Source organism: Amblyomma americanum, chromosome 10 (assembly GCF_052857255.1).
Source record: "Amblyomma americanum isolate KBUSLIRL-KWMA chromosome 10, ASM5285725v1, whole genome shotgun sequence".
Classification (NCBI taxonomy): domain Eukaryota; kingdom Metazoa; phylum Arthropoda; class Arachnida; order Ixodida; family Ixodidae; genus Amblyomma; species Amblyomma americanum.
In genome coordinates, this window is record NC_135506.1 from 40,276,603 (window position 1) to 40,289,735 (window position 13,133).

Consider the following 13,133-nt stretch of genomic DNA (forward strand, 5'->3'; position numbering starts at 1 on the left):
AACAGTTGCCAAAGCCTTCGTTTCAGCACGGGTTTCCTGCTTCGGCTGCCCCGGCATGGTTACCGCTGATCACGGCCGCCAGTTCGAATGCACCGTCTTCACTTCCCTCACCCGTCTGCATGGCACTAAAAACTGCCGAACCACAGCACACCATCCCTGAGCGAACGGCTTGGTCGAGCGGCTTCATCGCCAGCTCAAATCTTCCCTCACTGCGCTCCGGAATTACGGGTCGACCACAAAAACATGCACCACGTTCCTATGGTGCCTCTTGGCCTACGCGCCGTCCTTCGTCATAACTTTGGCTGTTCGGTGGCCGAACTTGTCTGCGGTGCACCACTGCGCCTTCCCGGAGACGATCGTTCTTTCGGCTCCCTCGTCCCAGCCCATGCAGTACCTCCAACGCCTACAGGACTTCATCACCTGCGCCCATTCCCGCCTCTATCATCTGACCATCATGTTTTTGTGCACCCTGACCTTGCGTCCTAGACACATGTTATTCTAAGGCGAGACGCTGTAAAGGCGCCTCTTAACGCGTCATACGACAGCGCACCCCGCGTCCTCAACAGGACGACAAAGTCAGCAACTATCCTGCTGAATTATCCGATCACCTCAAAGCCGCGTACTTAGACACACCTCCCCAGGAGGTCCCCTCGGCGGTTGCCGGCTGGTCTGCCGACCTGCCTTCCGCCAAGGCAGCCCCATCTCTGCCCGTCGGCGAGTACATTTCACCGTTTCATCTGGGCGGGGGGCCCTGTAGCACATAGTGACGCTGCAAAGCTGAGTCACTTAGATCGGCGTTCCCAGACGGCCAAAGAAGAAAATAAAGATGAACTGTGCATGCTCGGTGCGCACGCACGGCACGGGCTGTTCGGTGCTAAAAGCGTGCTACGCTGGTCCTTGTTCCTCTGGAGCTCCGCTGTGACCCCAGAAATTTCTTACACGCAAACCAACGCGGCCGCTGGGAGCCACCTTGACCCGACACCTATCGGAGCGATAGTTCAGAGCGCCGAAAATTGGTGTTCTTGCATGTATGCAAATTTTTCATGGTGGAACCGAATAACAGGGTCGGAATAAAACAGAGCGGAGGGAAAATTCAGAATAAATTCTTTGGTTGGTCATTCCCCTGAGAAGTTGAGTGAAGTTCTTGCTTGTAGCTGCAGCAGGCAAAACAACCTAAGTGTCATGGCTGGCGGGGCTAAGTATTGTTGCGTCACGTGCAAGACCTCACTCGATATTTGACAGCGGCGAGAATGGCTATTTGCTGCATGTGTGCAAATTTCTGGCGCTAAAACCGAATAACATAGCCAGGATAAACATATGCGGAGCGTTTTTTTGAGGAAAAGAAATGGTGGAGTAACTGTCTCACTTTTCAGTGGATACCTGAACCGAGCCTTGAGATGAGGAAGAAAGGTGGGATTGAATGAAGGAGACGCAAAGGTACTGTAGTGGTTGGCTCAGGAATATTTTCGACCACTTTGGGATGTTTACTCCACTTTGACGTTGCAGAGCACACGGGCACGTTTTACAATTCGCCTCTATCGAAGCGCGGCCGCCGCGGTGGGGTTCGAACCCAGGTGCTGCAGCTCAGTAGCCGTGTATGCGAACTATTGAGCAGCCGCGGTGGTGTTGAAAATTTAGTTCTTTACAAGGTCCTCTCCCCTGATAATGTGGTGTGGTAAAGTTCTTCCTTATTGCTGTAGCAGCTCTTACACCCCAACGGATATGTCTGGTAAGGGTTTTCTGAGTGCTCGCGTGTCACCTTCACGGGAACAGGCGGTTGGGGATAGCAGCGACAATGGGTCTGCGCTGCAGGCGTTCAAATATGTAGCGAAAAAATCAAACCAGGTGGACAGGTCAAACAAATGTGGAGGCATGTTCAGCGTCAAATACTTGCAGGGCCCTTCTCCCATGATAATGCGACGGAAGTGGATATCTGTAGCAGAATGACACATTAATCGATATGACTAACAGGGATTAGCTCAGTATTGTCGTGCCACATTCAAGGACGGTTACGATAGTTGATTGCAGTGGAAATGGCTATTGCTCTATCTTTGCGAATTCTTAGCTGTAAAGGCGAATAACGGCTTTAATAGACAAGAGTGGAGACCTGTAAGGGTCAATTTCTTGCCGGGCCCCTGTACCGGGGGGATGCGAATCCGGCGAAGTTTTTCTCTTCAGCCGCAGCACAAATCCCACCGTAACCGCCGTGGCCACCACCACGACAGCTTATTCTGGACTGGTGATGTTCACTAGTGGCGGCGATAGTTTACAGCATCCTCAAAGTGATAAACCGCTTGTGTCCAGCATGATGCAGGTGAAACCGAAGAAAAGCACCTGCTTTTTCGTTTTACAGTCACCGAAATGAACTATCACCTCCACCATCGAACGTAAGGCACGAAAAGGTCTCAGCTGATCCTTGCCGGCGTTAGAGTGTGAGGTCTGCTGCAGCATTAACGAAAGACATCACTCTTCACCTTTACAGGGGACAAGGTTCACAGCCAAATATTTGTACGCATGCAGCAAAAACCCATTATCGCCGCTATGAACTATCGCCTCCACACTTGAGAAACACGCGGAATGACATCTACAGCTGACCCATGCCGGCCATGGAGTGATGTCTGCAGCGGTTAAGAGTAACAGGAACAACTTCACCCCTCCGCATTCTCTGGCGACAGTGGACCGGTTAAGAATCAACAGTGAACATATCTCCACCCTCCTTCACTGAGACGGAGTTAAACGGTTTCACCAACGCAAATTTTTACTCATATGTAGCAAAACCATTGGCGCCATTATATACCTCCGCGTGTGAGCGCCTCCGCGTACGTCAAGCGCCAAGACCTCAGCTGACTCCAGCCAGGCAAGTAGTTTATGGGTGTGTTCTCTGCAGCACTTCAAAGGGAAAAAAATTATCGACTTCGTATTACCAGAGGAGTGGTCCGCACAAGGAATTGAGCCCGAACTTTATTCAATCTTCTTTATCCATGGCCTGTGCTTATATTTCACAGGGATAAATTTGCACGCCTGCAGCAAAGTACCCATTGTGACTCTAATGAGCATTGCCTCCGCCATAGAACGTGAGGCACCAAGACTCACCTGACGCTTGGGGATCATGAGGTTTAGGGAGTGAGGCCTACTGGAGCAAAAGGGCAGAGCTTGAGCGGCCTTATTTCTTCGCCGACAGGGGAACGCGCAAGAAAATACCTTAATGATGTCTCCAGTTTTTATATCGAGGGTCTCCTTACCGCTTCACTCTCCAAAATTGGCACACATGCAGGAAATGCCCATTGTCGCCGTTATAAATTATCTCCAGCACTCGTGAATGTCATGCGCGAGGACTCTGCAGACCTCCGCCCGACATGTAGGTTAACGTGTGAGGTCAGCTGCAGTTACAGGGAAGAACGTCACTGCTACGCATTATCACGGCCTAAGGTATCGCTGAAGGGGTTAAACCTGAAAATCGCTCGAGTTTTCTAAATACAGGTGAAATTATTCGGTTTCACCGCAATGAATTCTGCACACGTGCTGCAAGTCAATTTCGCCGCCATTAGGAGTCGTCTATGCACTGAAAGTGGCGTGCCAACACTCAGCTAACCCGTGGCGGCCATATGAGTTACTCTCAGGTCTGCCGGAGCTATAAGGAACAACCTCACCGCTTCGCATTCTCTCGGGACCGTCTACCTCGTTAGCAATTGGTCCTGAGCGTGCCTCTACTCTTCTTTATTCAGGCCGTACTTTCGGTTTGCACAAGCAGCAAACACCGACTATGGCAGCTACGATCTAGAGCCTCCACCCCTGTAGGCGACGCGCCTAGACTCAGCTGACCCCTGTATGTCACGTCAATTATGGTGCTAGGTCTGACATGATATATGTTCTGTCGTGGCCGAGGAAAGACACAAACGCAGACAGCAAGAGCAGGAACGAAAGTAGGCTTTATTCACAGACGCCTCCGCTTATATAGCGCTTATCAAGACTACTCTACGTATTGGTCATGCGCCTGAACTGATATGAGATGTCACATTCTCCCCTTCGCAGTGAAACAAAAGTCATTCTAGTTCCTACTTTTGTTCTTCCTGTACTTTTCTGCAGTGTACCTTTCGGGAGAGTTTCGCACACGGGTGCTTCGTCGTTGTAATGAGACTGAATACTGGTTGCCTGCAGGGTTAGGCTCCTAATGGTCTGCGAGGCTGGAACTGGCCTTGTTAAGCTCACGATTTTCTCTACCTGCAACTGTCTGTGGGTCTTGCGGCGGTCTTGATGATAGGGCCTTTGATGTCTGCTCCTCATCGGATGTCCTTGGCCTTGGTGAGGTTACCCGAGATAGATCTCTTCTTGGAGAAGGTTGGCTTTCCACCTCGGGAATCTAGAAAAGAGAAATCTTGAAATAGGCCTTTTGGAATTTCTGAGCTTTCTAGACCCATCGCTGCTGTCGTCTTTGAATCCTAATGATGTATGTGACTGGGCTAACAACTTGTTCGACAGTACCTTCTTGCCATGACACAGGATCACCTCGTGCAGTCTTCACGTAGACTACCGCATACGGAAAAGCATTCTGCGGATCCGTTTGTTCATTACGTTGGTCCGTGTCTCGTCTCAGACGTTCCGCATTGTCCCCTGAAAAAATTGGTTTCAGAAGGGTCATTGGAATGCGAGGCAAACGATTGAGGAAAACTTCAGCAGGTGTCCTGGAAGTTATCGAGTGCGGGGTGTTTCTATAGAAAGAAAGAAATTTGTTCGAACTTTCTTGTATTGTACTCTTCAGTTCAGCATTTTCATCGCTGAGATCCTGTTTTTAGGAGAGCTTCCTTGGTCAATCTTGAAAGTTTTTCTGCGGCACCATTTGAAGCAACATGGTACAGAGTTGTTCTTGTGTGTTTGACATTTGACACCCCTGTTCCTCAGAACCCTCCAAAGTAAATTGTGGGTCATTGTCGGTAACAATTTCTTCGGGGAAGCCGTAGGCTGCGATTAATGTGTCCAGCTTTTTCAGAGTTATGGCGGTTGCCATTGATCTTATAGCGAACGCTTCTGTCCACTTAGAGTACGCGTCTACAAAAACTAGTAGGCTACACCATCTTTTACAGCATAGCCGGCGTGAACCCTTTACAAACTTTTGTTGGTTACCTCCAGGAGTGAAGGGCCGGGTTACCTCCAGGGCTGCAGAGGCTCGGCCGACTTCACTGGACGGGTACTTTGGCAAACTTCACAGTTCCGAAAAGGTTTCTCTAGGTCTTCGTCACGGGAAGTCCATCAGACCTAAGCCCTTGCCGGCATTTTCATACGAGTCATGCCTGGGTCCGCTTCATGCAGCAACGAGAGTACATGTGCTTGGAAGGTTCGCGGTACGATCACCCTATAGCTCCACGTTGAGCATTCTTGCTCTGCAGACAGTTTATCTCTGCGTAGAGAAAAAAACTGTTGCAATTCTTCAGGGCAATGCTCTGGCTATCCCGAAATAACGTAGCTGAAAACGCCTGTTAAAAGAGAGTCGCGTTTCGTTCCCCGAGCAACTTCTTTAGCTGTTAACTTGGTTGCGTCAAAAACAGCCAAACACTCCAGTTCATCGTTGCTTGAAGCTGTTGACAGCGGCAGTAGGGATAGTGCGTCAGCAACTTCCATTTTCTTGCCGTTCCGAAACTTGAGATCGTACTGATACGCTGTTAACGACAGCGCCCATCTCTGCATCCGTGGAGATGCTAAAGGTGGGAGTGGCTTATCACGTCCAAGAACACCGATAGGCGGTTGACGGTCGCTGTACAGGCTAAACTTGTGCCCATACAAGTAATGATGAAACTGTCGCGCTTCGAAAATCAGCGCAAGCGCTTTTTTTCGCCTTGAGCATAGTTTCGCTTGCTGCTTGCTAAAGTGAGTGAAGCAAATGCGACAGGCCCCTCAGTTACGTTGGTAATTTCATGAAAAATGACAGCTTCCAAGTCATAAGCGGAAGAATCGCAACTAACCCGAATTGGTTTTGTGACTTTCTTAGTTGCTTCGAAAGCCTTCCTGCACTGTTGCGTCAATTTCCGCTGGCCGTCTTTTTGAAGTTTCACAAAGAGGGTCGACTACGGTTGCCAAATTCCGCAATAAACATTCCATAAAAATTTAGAAGACACAAGGCAGCCCTCAGTTCTGTCATGTTACTAGGCTCCGGGGCATCCCGTACGGCTTTTATTTTTTCAGCGGTGGGCTAAATTTCCTCCTTCGAAACCTTGTGCCCTAGGTAGACAACTGAAGCACTGAAAAAACTTGCCCTTTTTTTCTTTTAGCGTTATGTTGTGATCGCCGAGTCGCTTGAGAAGTTTAATGCTAGTGCTGTAGCAGTCTTCTGTGCTGCTGCCTGTGATGATGACGTCGTCTAGTACCACCCGTCGTTAGCAATGCCTTCCAAAACTTCGTCCATCGTGGCCTGAAATAAAGCCGGTGCGCTCGCAATTCCAAATGGAAGCTTTTGAAAATCATACAAGCCTTGTGCATTTATCGTGAGAAGTGGCTTAGATTCTTCAGCGAGAGAAACTTATTGGTACGCCGAGGATAAGTCCAGCGCAGAAAATACCTTCCCATCGTCTAGCATTGAGTATAAATCCTGAGGAAGCGGTAGCGAGTAACAATGGGTCCTGAGTATTTGATTAATTGATAACTTATATGCTCCGAAAATCCCGATTCCACCCCCGCGCTTCGGAACAGGTACGATGGGCGTATGCTACTTGCTCGTTGCCACCTTCCTGAAAATGCCTTCACTTTCCAGCTCCAGGTTTCGAAGTTCTTCGCTTACTGCGTCTTTACTAGAAAAAGCTATTGATCTGGCTTTGCACAATATAGGCGTGCAGTTAGGATCTATGACTATTTTGGCTTCGAAATTGCGAACCACTGCCGGTGTTGCACGAAGAACGTCCAGAAATGTTTCTCGCAGAGAGTTTACGTCAGCGTTTTCCGTGACAATACTGACGATTTTTCCAGAGACAAGCCACAGTTTTTCAAGCCAATACTGGCCTAGAAGGATACGCACAGATTTTATCTCGGCCTCTACTATATGCAGTGGAAGCTCAATTCTGCAGCCGTTATGTTCCACTTTCACGGTCGCCTTTTTTCTCAGCTTTACAGGCTCTACTGTGTGTGCTTTCAAAACTGTTATAGTCGGCTTGTATTTAATCTGCAAAAATGATGGCTTGAACGAACTTTCCGGCATTAATGTGACAGCTGCACCTGTATCCGAAAGGATAGAGATGGGTTTACCTTCAATCTGCACAGAAACATTGTAGCCACGCTTTCCGGACCCCGTGGACAGCACGACTTAATAGATGTGCGAATCATGAGATTCTTCGTCTGTCGCTTCCGTGTTGTTCACCGGACGGGATTTTTTCCCTAGCACATCGATTGTAAATGCCCAGTCGTTGCACATGGGTGGCACTTTTCATTGCGATACCAACACATGCCTGCATCGTGCCCTTTTCCAAAGAGATAACAAGTGGTTTTCTTGTGCGCTTTTTTCTTCCAGTGGTGTGCGCTTTGTTGAACTTGCAACGCTTAGCGATTACTGAATACTCAGGACTGAAGTGCTGTTCTAGTGCCTTCTGTATGTCTGGAAAGGTTTTTTCAGTAGGACTGTCAGGAAATAAAATTTTCTTGAGCTCCTCGTACACTGTACTGCCTACTACCTTCAAGAAAAACCTCCAGTTCTTTGTCTCCGGGATCTCGTTAAAGGTGCGCTAAACTGGAATCTGAACTCGTCTTTTCACCGCGGGAACTCAATTTACACGTTCTGGGCATTCTTAGAAACTTCGAATTATTGTTCTGTGTGGCCGATTTCCCTAGTTAAAACGGATTAAACGACCCGGCTCCCCCCCCCCCCCCCCCCCCCCCCCCCCCTCTTTTTTTTTTTTGAACTCAGCGCGGTAGGTAGGAGGAGTGAACCAACTCGTGGGCAAGTCCCGTGGCGGCTTGCTGCTCTACCATCGGCGGAGTGATACGAAAATCAAAGAGTCCACGCGTATTTCTATTTCCGTGGGCCTAATTTTTTGCAGCTATGTTGTCTGCGACTGAAACCATTTATTCACAACCTCCCTCCCCCCCCCCCCCCCCCGAAAAAAACAAGATAAAAGCAAAAGCGAAAACACTGGACTGACTGAAAGGCATTCCACGCGTTGGTTGACTCCGCCTACCTACCGCGTTGAGTTCAAAAAAAGGCGGGAGCCGGGACGTTTATTCCGGTTTAATTAGGGAAAACGGCCGCACAGGAAAATAATCCGCAGCTTCTAAGAATGTCTGGAACGTGTAGATAGAGTTTCCGTGGTTAAACGACGGGTTCAGATTCCTCTTTAGTGCACCTTTAAGTGTCACAAAATTCTTAAACCTCACGAAGTACGGCTTAAAATTTTCACTCCATGCGTTTAACTGCAGCATGCTTCCGAAACCTTTCGAAGCTCATAGTATTTCCATACTGAAATGCTTGCCTTGTGCTCGTGTTCCGATCGTCCGTCCCGCTTCGGTTGCTGTGCCGGTCCTGGCTTCGGAATCGTAGCATAATCCCGTGCTCGTCGTCACTTGTTCTATCGTGGCCGAGGAAAGACACGAACTCAAGTAGCCAGGCGAGGAACGAAAGTGGGCTTTAACCACACACGCCTCTGCTTATATAACACATATGAAGACTGCTCTACGTCGTGGTCATGCGCCTGAACTGATACAGTTATCACAATACAAGAAATAATCTAATCTCACCACTTCGCATAAACAGAGGATAGTCGACCACATACAAGTCTGCATCTTTTTTTTTTATCCAGTCGCAGGCATTTGGTATCACGTGAATCCATAAATTTTCACACCTAGAGCAAAGTCTATTCTCATAACTATGCCCTATCGCCACCGCAAATGAATGTCACGCGGGAAGACTTAACTGTCCCCTCCTGGCCGTGTCGGTTATGGTGGGAGATGTGCTGTAGCTATATGGAGAATTTTGTAAACATATCATTTTGATGGGAGGGGGACCCCGCAAGGATTTCACCTTGAGCGCACCACAACTTTTGTTTACTTGCGCCAGTTATTCAGTTTCGCTACCATTAATTTGCAAACAAGATACAAAAATTCATAGTCTCACTATGAACTATCATTTCTGCATGTAAACGTAACGCGCCAAGGCACTGCTTACCTATTCTAGCCGCCACGGTGACGGAGTGGTTATGGCGCTTGGCTGCTGGCCTGAAAGACGCGGGTTCGATCCCGGCCGCTGCGGTGGAATTTCGATGAAGGCGAAATTCTAGAGGCCCATGTACTGTGCGATGTCAGTGCATGTTAAAGAACCCCAGGTGGTCGATATTTCCGGAGCCCTTCACTACGGCGTCTCTCACAGCCTGAGTCGCTTTGGGCCGTTAAACCCCCATAAACTAAACTAAACTAAACTTACTTATTCTTTCCAAGTCGATTAGGCTGTGCGGTCTGCTGGAGCCGCAAGTAAAATTTCGTCGCTTATAGCATTATCGCGCTTGGGGGACTGCGCAAGGAATTGACTATGAACATGGATGCGCTCTCTTTTATCGAGACCATTTTTTTTCAATTTCTCATTCTTAAATCTTCACACCTGCAGCAAAGCACCCATTGTCGCCGCAATGAACTATCGCCTGCTGCTTTGAACGTGACGCACCAAGACTAAGATGACGCTCACCGGTCGCTCAGGGTGGAAGGCCGGCCGCAGCTATCAGGAAGAACTTCACTGATTCACATTTCCATGGCACAGGGCACCACGCGCGGAATTGACTCTGTACATACCTCTACTCTTGCTTATGCAGCAGCTGTTATTCGGTTTCACCTTGAAAAAGTCGCATATTCAGGAAACGCATTGTCGCCGCAATGATCTGTAGCGCCCACAACTGCACTTCTCCACTTCGCATTATCCAGGAACAGTGGTACGCGCGGAAAGTGTTGGATGACCATTGCCGGCTATCTCTGCCATGGTATGATGCCCGCAGCAGTATTGAGGAAGACCTTCAAAACGTCGCATTCTCATGGAACAGTGGACCACGTACGAAATTAAGCCCGGACATGCATCCACTGTTGTCTATGCAGGCGCTATTATTTGGTTTCACTGCCACAATTAACCACACATGCAGCATACACCCACTGTCGCAGCAACGAAATTTAACCTACAAGCCTTAACGTGACGTGCGAAGACGCAGCTGGCCCCTCCAAGCCTTGTCGATTAGGATGTGAGGCATGCTGGAGCAATAATAACTTCACCACTTCGTATTATCCAGGAACAGTGGTACGCAAAAGGTATTGACAGTGGAGATACCTATTTTCTTGTTTATCCATGTCTGCTGATTTGGTTTCAACAAAGTAAACTTTCGCACACGCAGAAAATACCTGTTGTCAACGTTATATATTATCGTCTCCTCACGTCTGAGGGTCTGGGGTCTGCTGCAGCTATAAATAATTTCACTGCTTCCCATTTTCAGAGACCAGCTGTTCGCGCAAACGAATAACCGTGAACATGCGTGCACTCTATATACTGTATATCGCGGTTGTTATTCGATTACACCACCATAAATCTGCACACGCTCAGCAAAAACCCATTGTCCCCGCTATGAACTCTAGCGAGATTTTCATTTGAGCTAGTTGATTGTAGCATGACAAGGTTTACCGCAAAAACCGTACTGGCGCTAAAAGATGGAGACAACATACACACAGCACAGGATTAGGGTAAAACTTAGCCTTTCGCCCCGATCGTCGCGAAGCACGACTCAGGAATATTTAACTGCCTTATTAAACCATCAGCTATTCGTTTTTGCATGCCTTATTGTCTCAGTTTAAGAACAGCGCTTTATTTACTACTTTCTTACTTTTTATTGAAGTAAAATAGCCGGCATACTGCGAAATTGTGCCCTATGGCTAACATTCGGTGACCCTTTCTAACGTTTTAGCGTGTTATTGAGATATTGATATTACCACGACTGAAATTGTTACAGAAGTTAATTCCATGCCAACGAAGCCCAGGGCTCGACATGATGACTTTTCCTGTAGTACGAAAGGAATGTATTGATAATTTGGCTTCTGGGATGAATAGTATCTAATCAGTAGTTTTATCAAGAACGCATTGTGTCGCCTTTTAATTAGTTAAAGCACTTCATATTATAAAAATGTTGATTACAATCTTCTTGAAAACTACTGTCTCCGTTTATTTTCTTAGGTGCATTAGTACACAGTTTCAAGAGGTTGTAGCGATCGACGGATTGCTTTTGTGGAACGTGAGACTAGACTGCCTACAATAATATCATGGCTTAATCAACTATTACTAGCACTCATTCTAATAAATCAGCCAATAAACAAGAACGAATTTATATTGGGAGATTTCATAGCGATTAAAAAGGCACATATTTGGTAGAGAAACACAACGGAGTGCCCAAATTATGATGTCATGGTTTTCGCTCAACGACACACAAATTTTTCGAATATATTTAAGCAGCAGCAAATAGTGTGTTGCACTGCTACATGCCGAATCAGAACACAGAGTAATTGGTGCTAGCGTGCCCAGTCCTTGTGCATATTCGATTTCTTGTAACGGTAAGTACTTCCATGCAAAAAACAGAACCGCGTAATTAGGGAGTGCCACCGACAAGGCCTTTTTCTGTGCTCATAAATCATACGAAATCGTTAACTTTTCTTATCTGAGATTACCATCTGTGTTATCGCTTAGTAATAAGCTTAATTGGCTGCAATTTCTCTAAGACGAGATATATTTATGCAGCTGACCCTAACAAATTACCTCTCTTGACTTCCTTTGACCTGTTATGGTTTCCTTTCAAAGTCACTAATGTAACTTTATTGAATCCTCGGGCCATCAGCATTGAAGTTATTTAGAATGAATAGGGATGTCTAAAAAGAGTAACTATGTGTACCTCATCTGTTAGTTGCAGCCGCTTCCCCTAAACCTCATCTGACTTTGTTTCTTCGCAATACAAGTTATGAACTATAGCAAGAATCTAGCTAACGAGTCTAATTTGAGAAAAACTTTACAGCTACAGAATAAATCAGTGTGTTAGAACTCTAATTCGGCAAAAAGTCCTAATTCATTCAAGCGAAATACCAAAATATCTGTACTATTAAATAATAGAAATTTCAATCTTTGTGTTACATTTCTTGCAACGTTAAACTGTCACATGATCGCTCAGTCTCCATACTACAACACCTCACCAATATAAGCGCAGATCCCACGTGCGATGTGAGCTAACGATCTATATACTTGGTTTAGTTTGCTTTAAGGGGGTTTAACGTCCCAAAGCGACTCAGGATATGAGGCGCCGTAGTAAAGGGCTCCGAAACTTTCGACCACCTAGAGTTCTTTAATGTGCACTGACATCGCACAGTACACGGGCCTCTAGAATTTCGCCTCCATCGAAATTCGACCGCCGCGGCCGGGATCTAACCCGCGTTTTCGGGCCAGTATCCGAGAGCCATAAGCACTCAGGCACAGCGGCGGCTAAGATCCATATACATGTAAAAGTGGTGCTTAATGATCATTTTGGCTTTGTCTGTGTAAATAAAATAAAAATTAATTCTGCACAAATAAGAGCAAAGGCAAGAAAATTGCTTCTTCTTTTTTGGTGCCTTCGTATGCCGAGTACTGCAAGATATCTTCCAGCTCGTCCCGAAAACTGCCCTCAAAAGGTCGCAGCTCCCCACGCTGTATTCAGACTGCCCGCAATCTGTGTTTTAACAACAGAGCAGGCAGAGAAGTAGCTAAGGTGACTGTTGCGCGACGTCAGCACCATCGGTCACATGTGCCAGTTTCTCGGTGGTGCGACAGGGACGTAGACCGGGCTTGTGGCTCAAGAGGACTGCTAAAACTGTGGTGAAAAGCTAGAGTCCCTTACCGGGGGCACAAAGGCGAATGAACCGTCGAGGGGATTGGGTCTGTTAAGCGTTGTTAAGTTCTGATAAGCTAATATCTTTCTGATAGGCGACTTTAATCACCCCAAACATTGACTGGTATAACGTCACCTCTAGCTCTCGCTGTTTCAAAGAATTCATCGACTTAACATTGGATTTTCGCTTGCGCAGTTAATAAACCAACCTACACGTGGAAGTAATATTCATGACGTCGTTTTAACGTAATTCCCCGAGAACTCAAGAGCCATTTCTACTAGTGA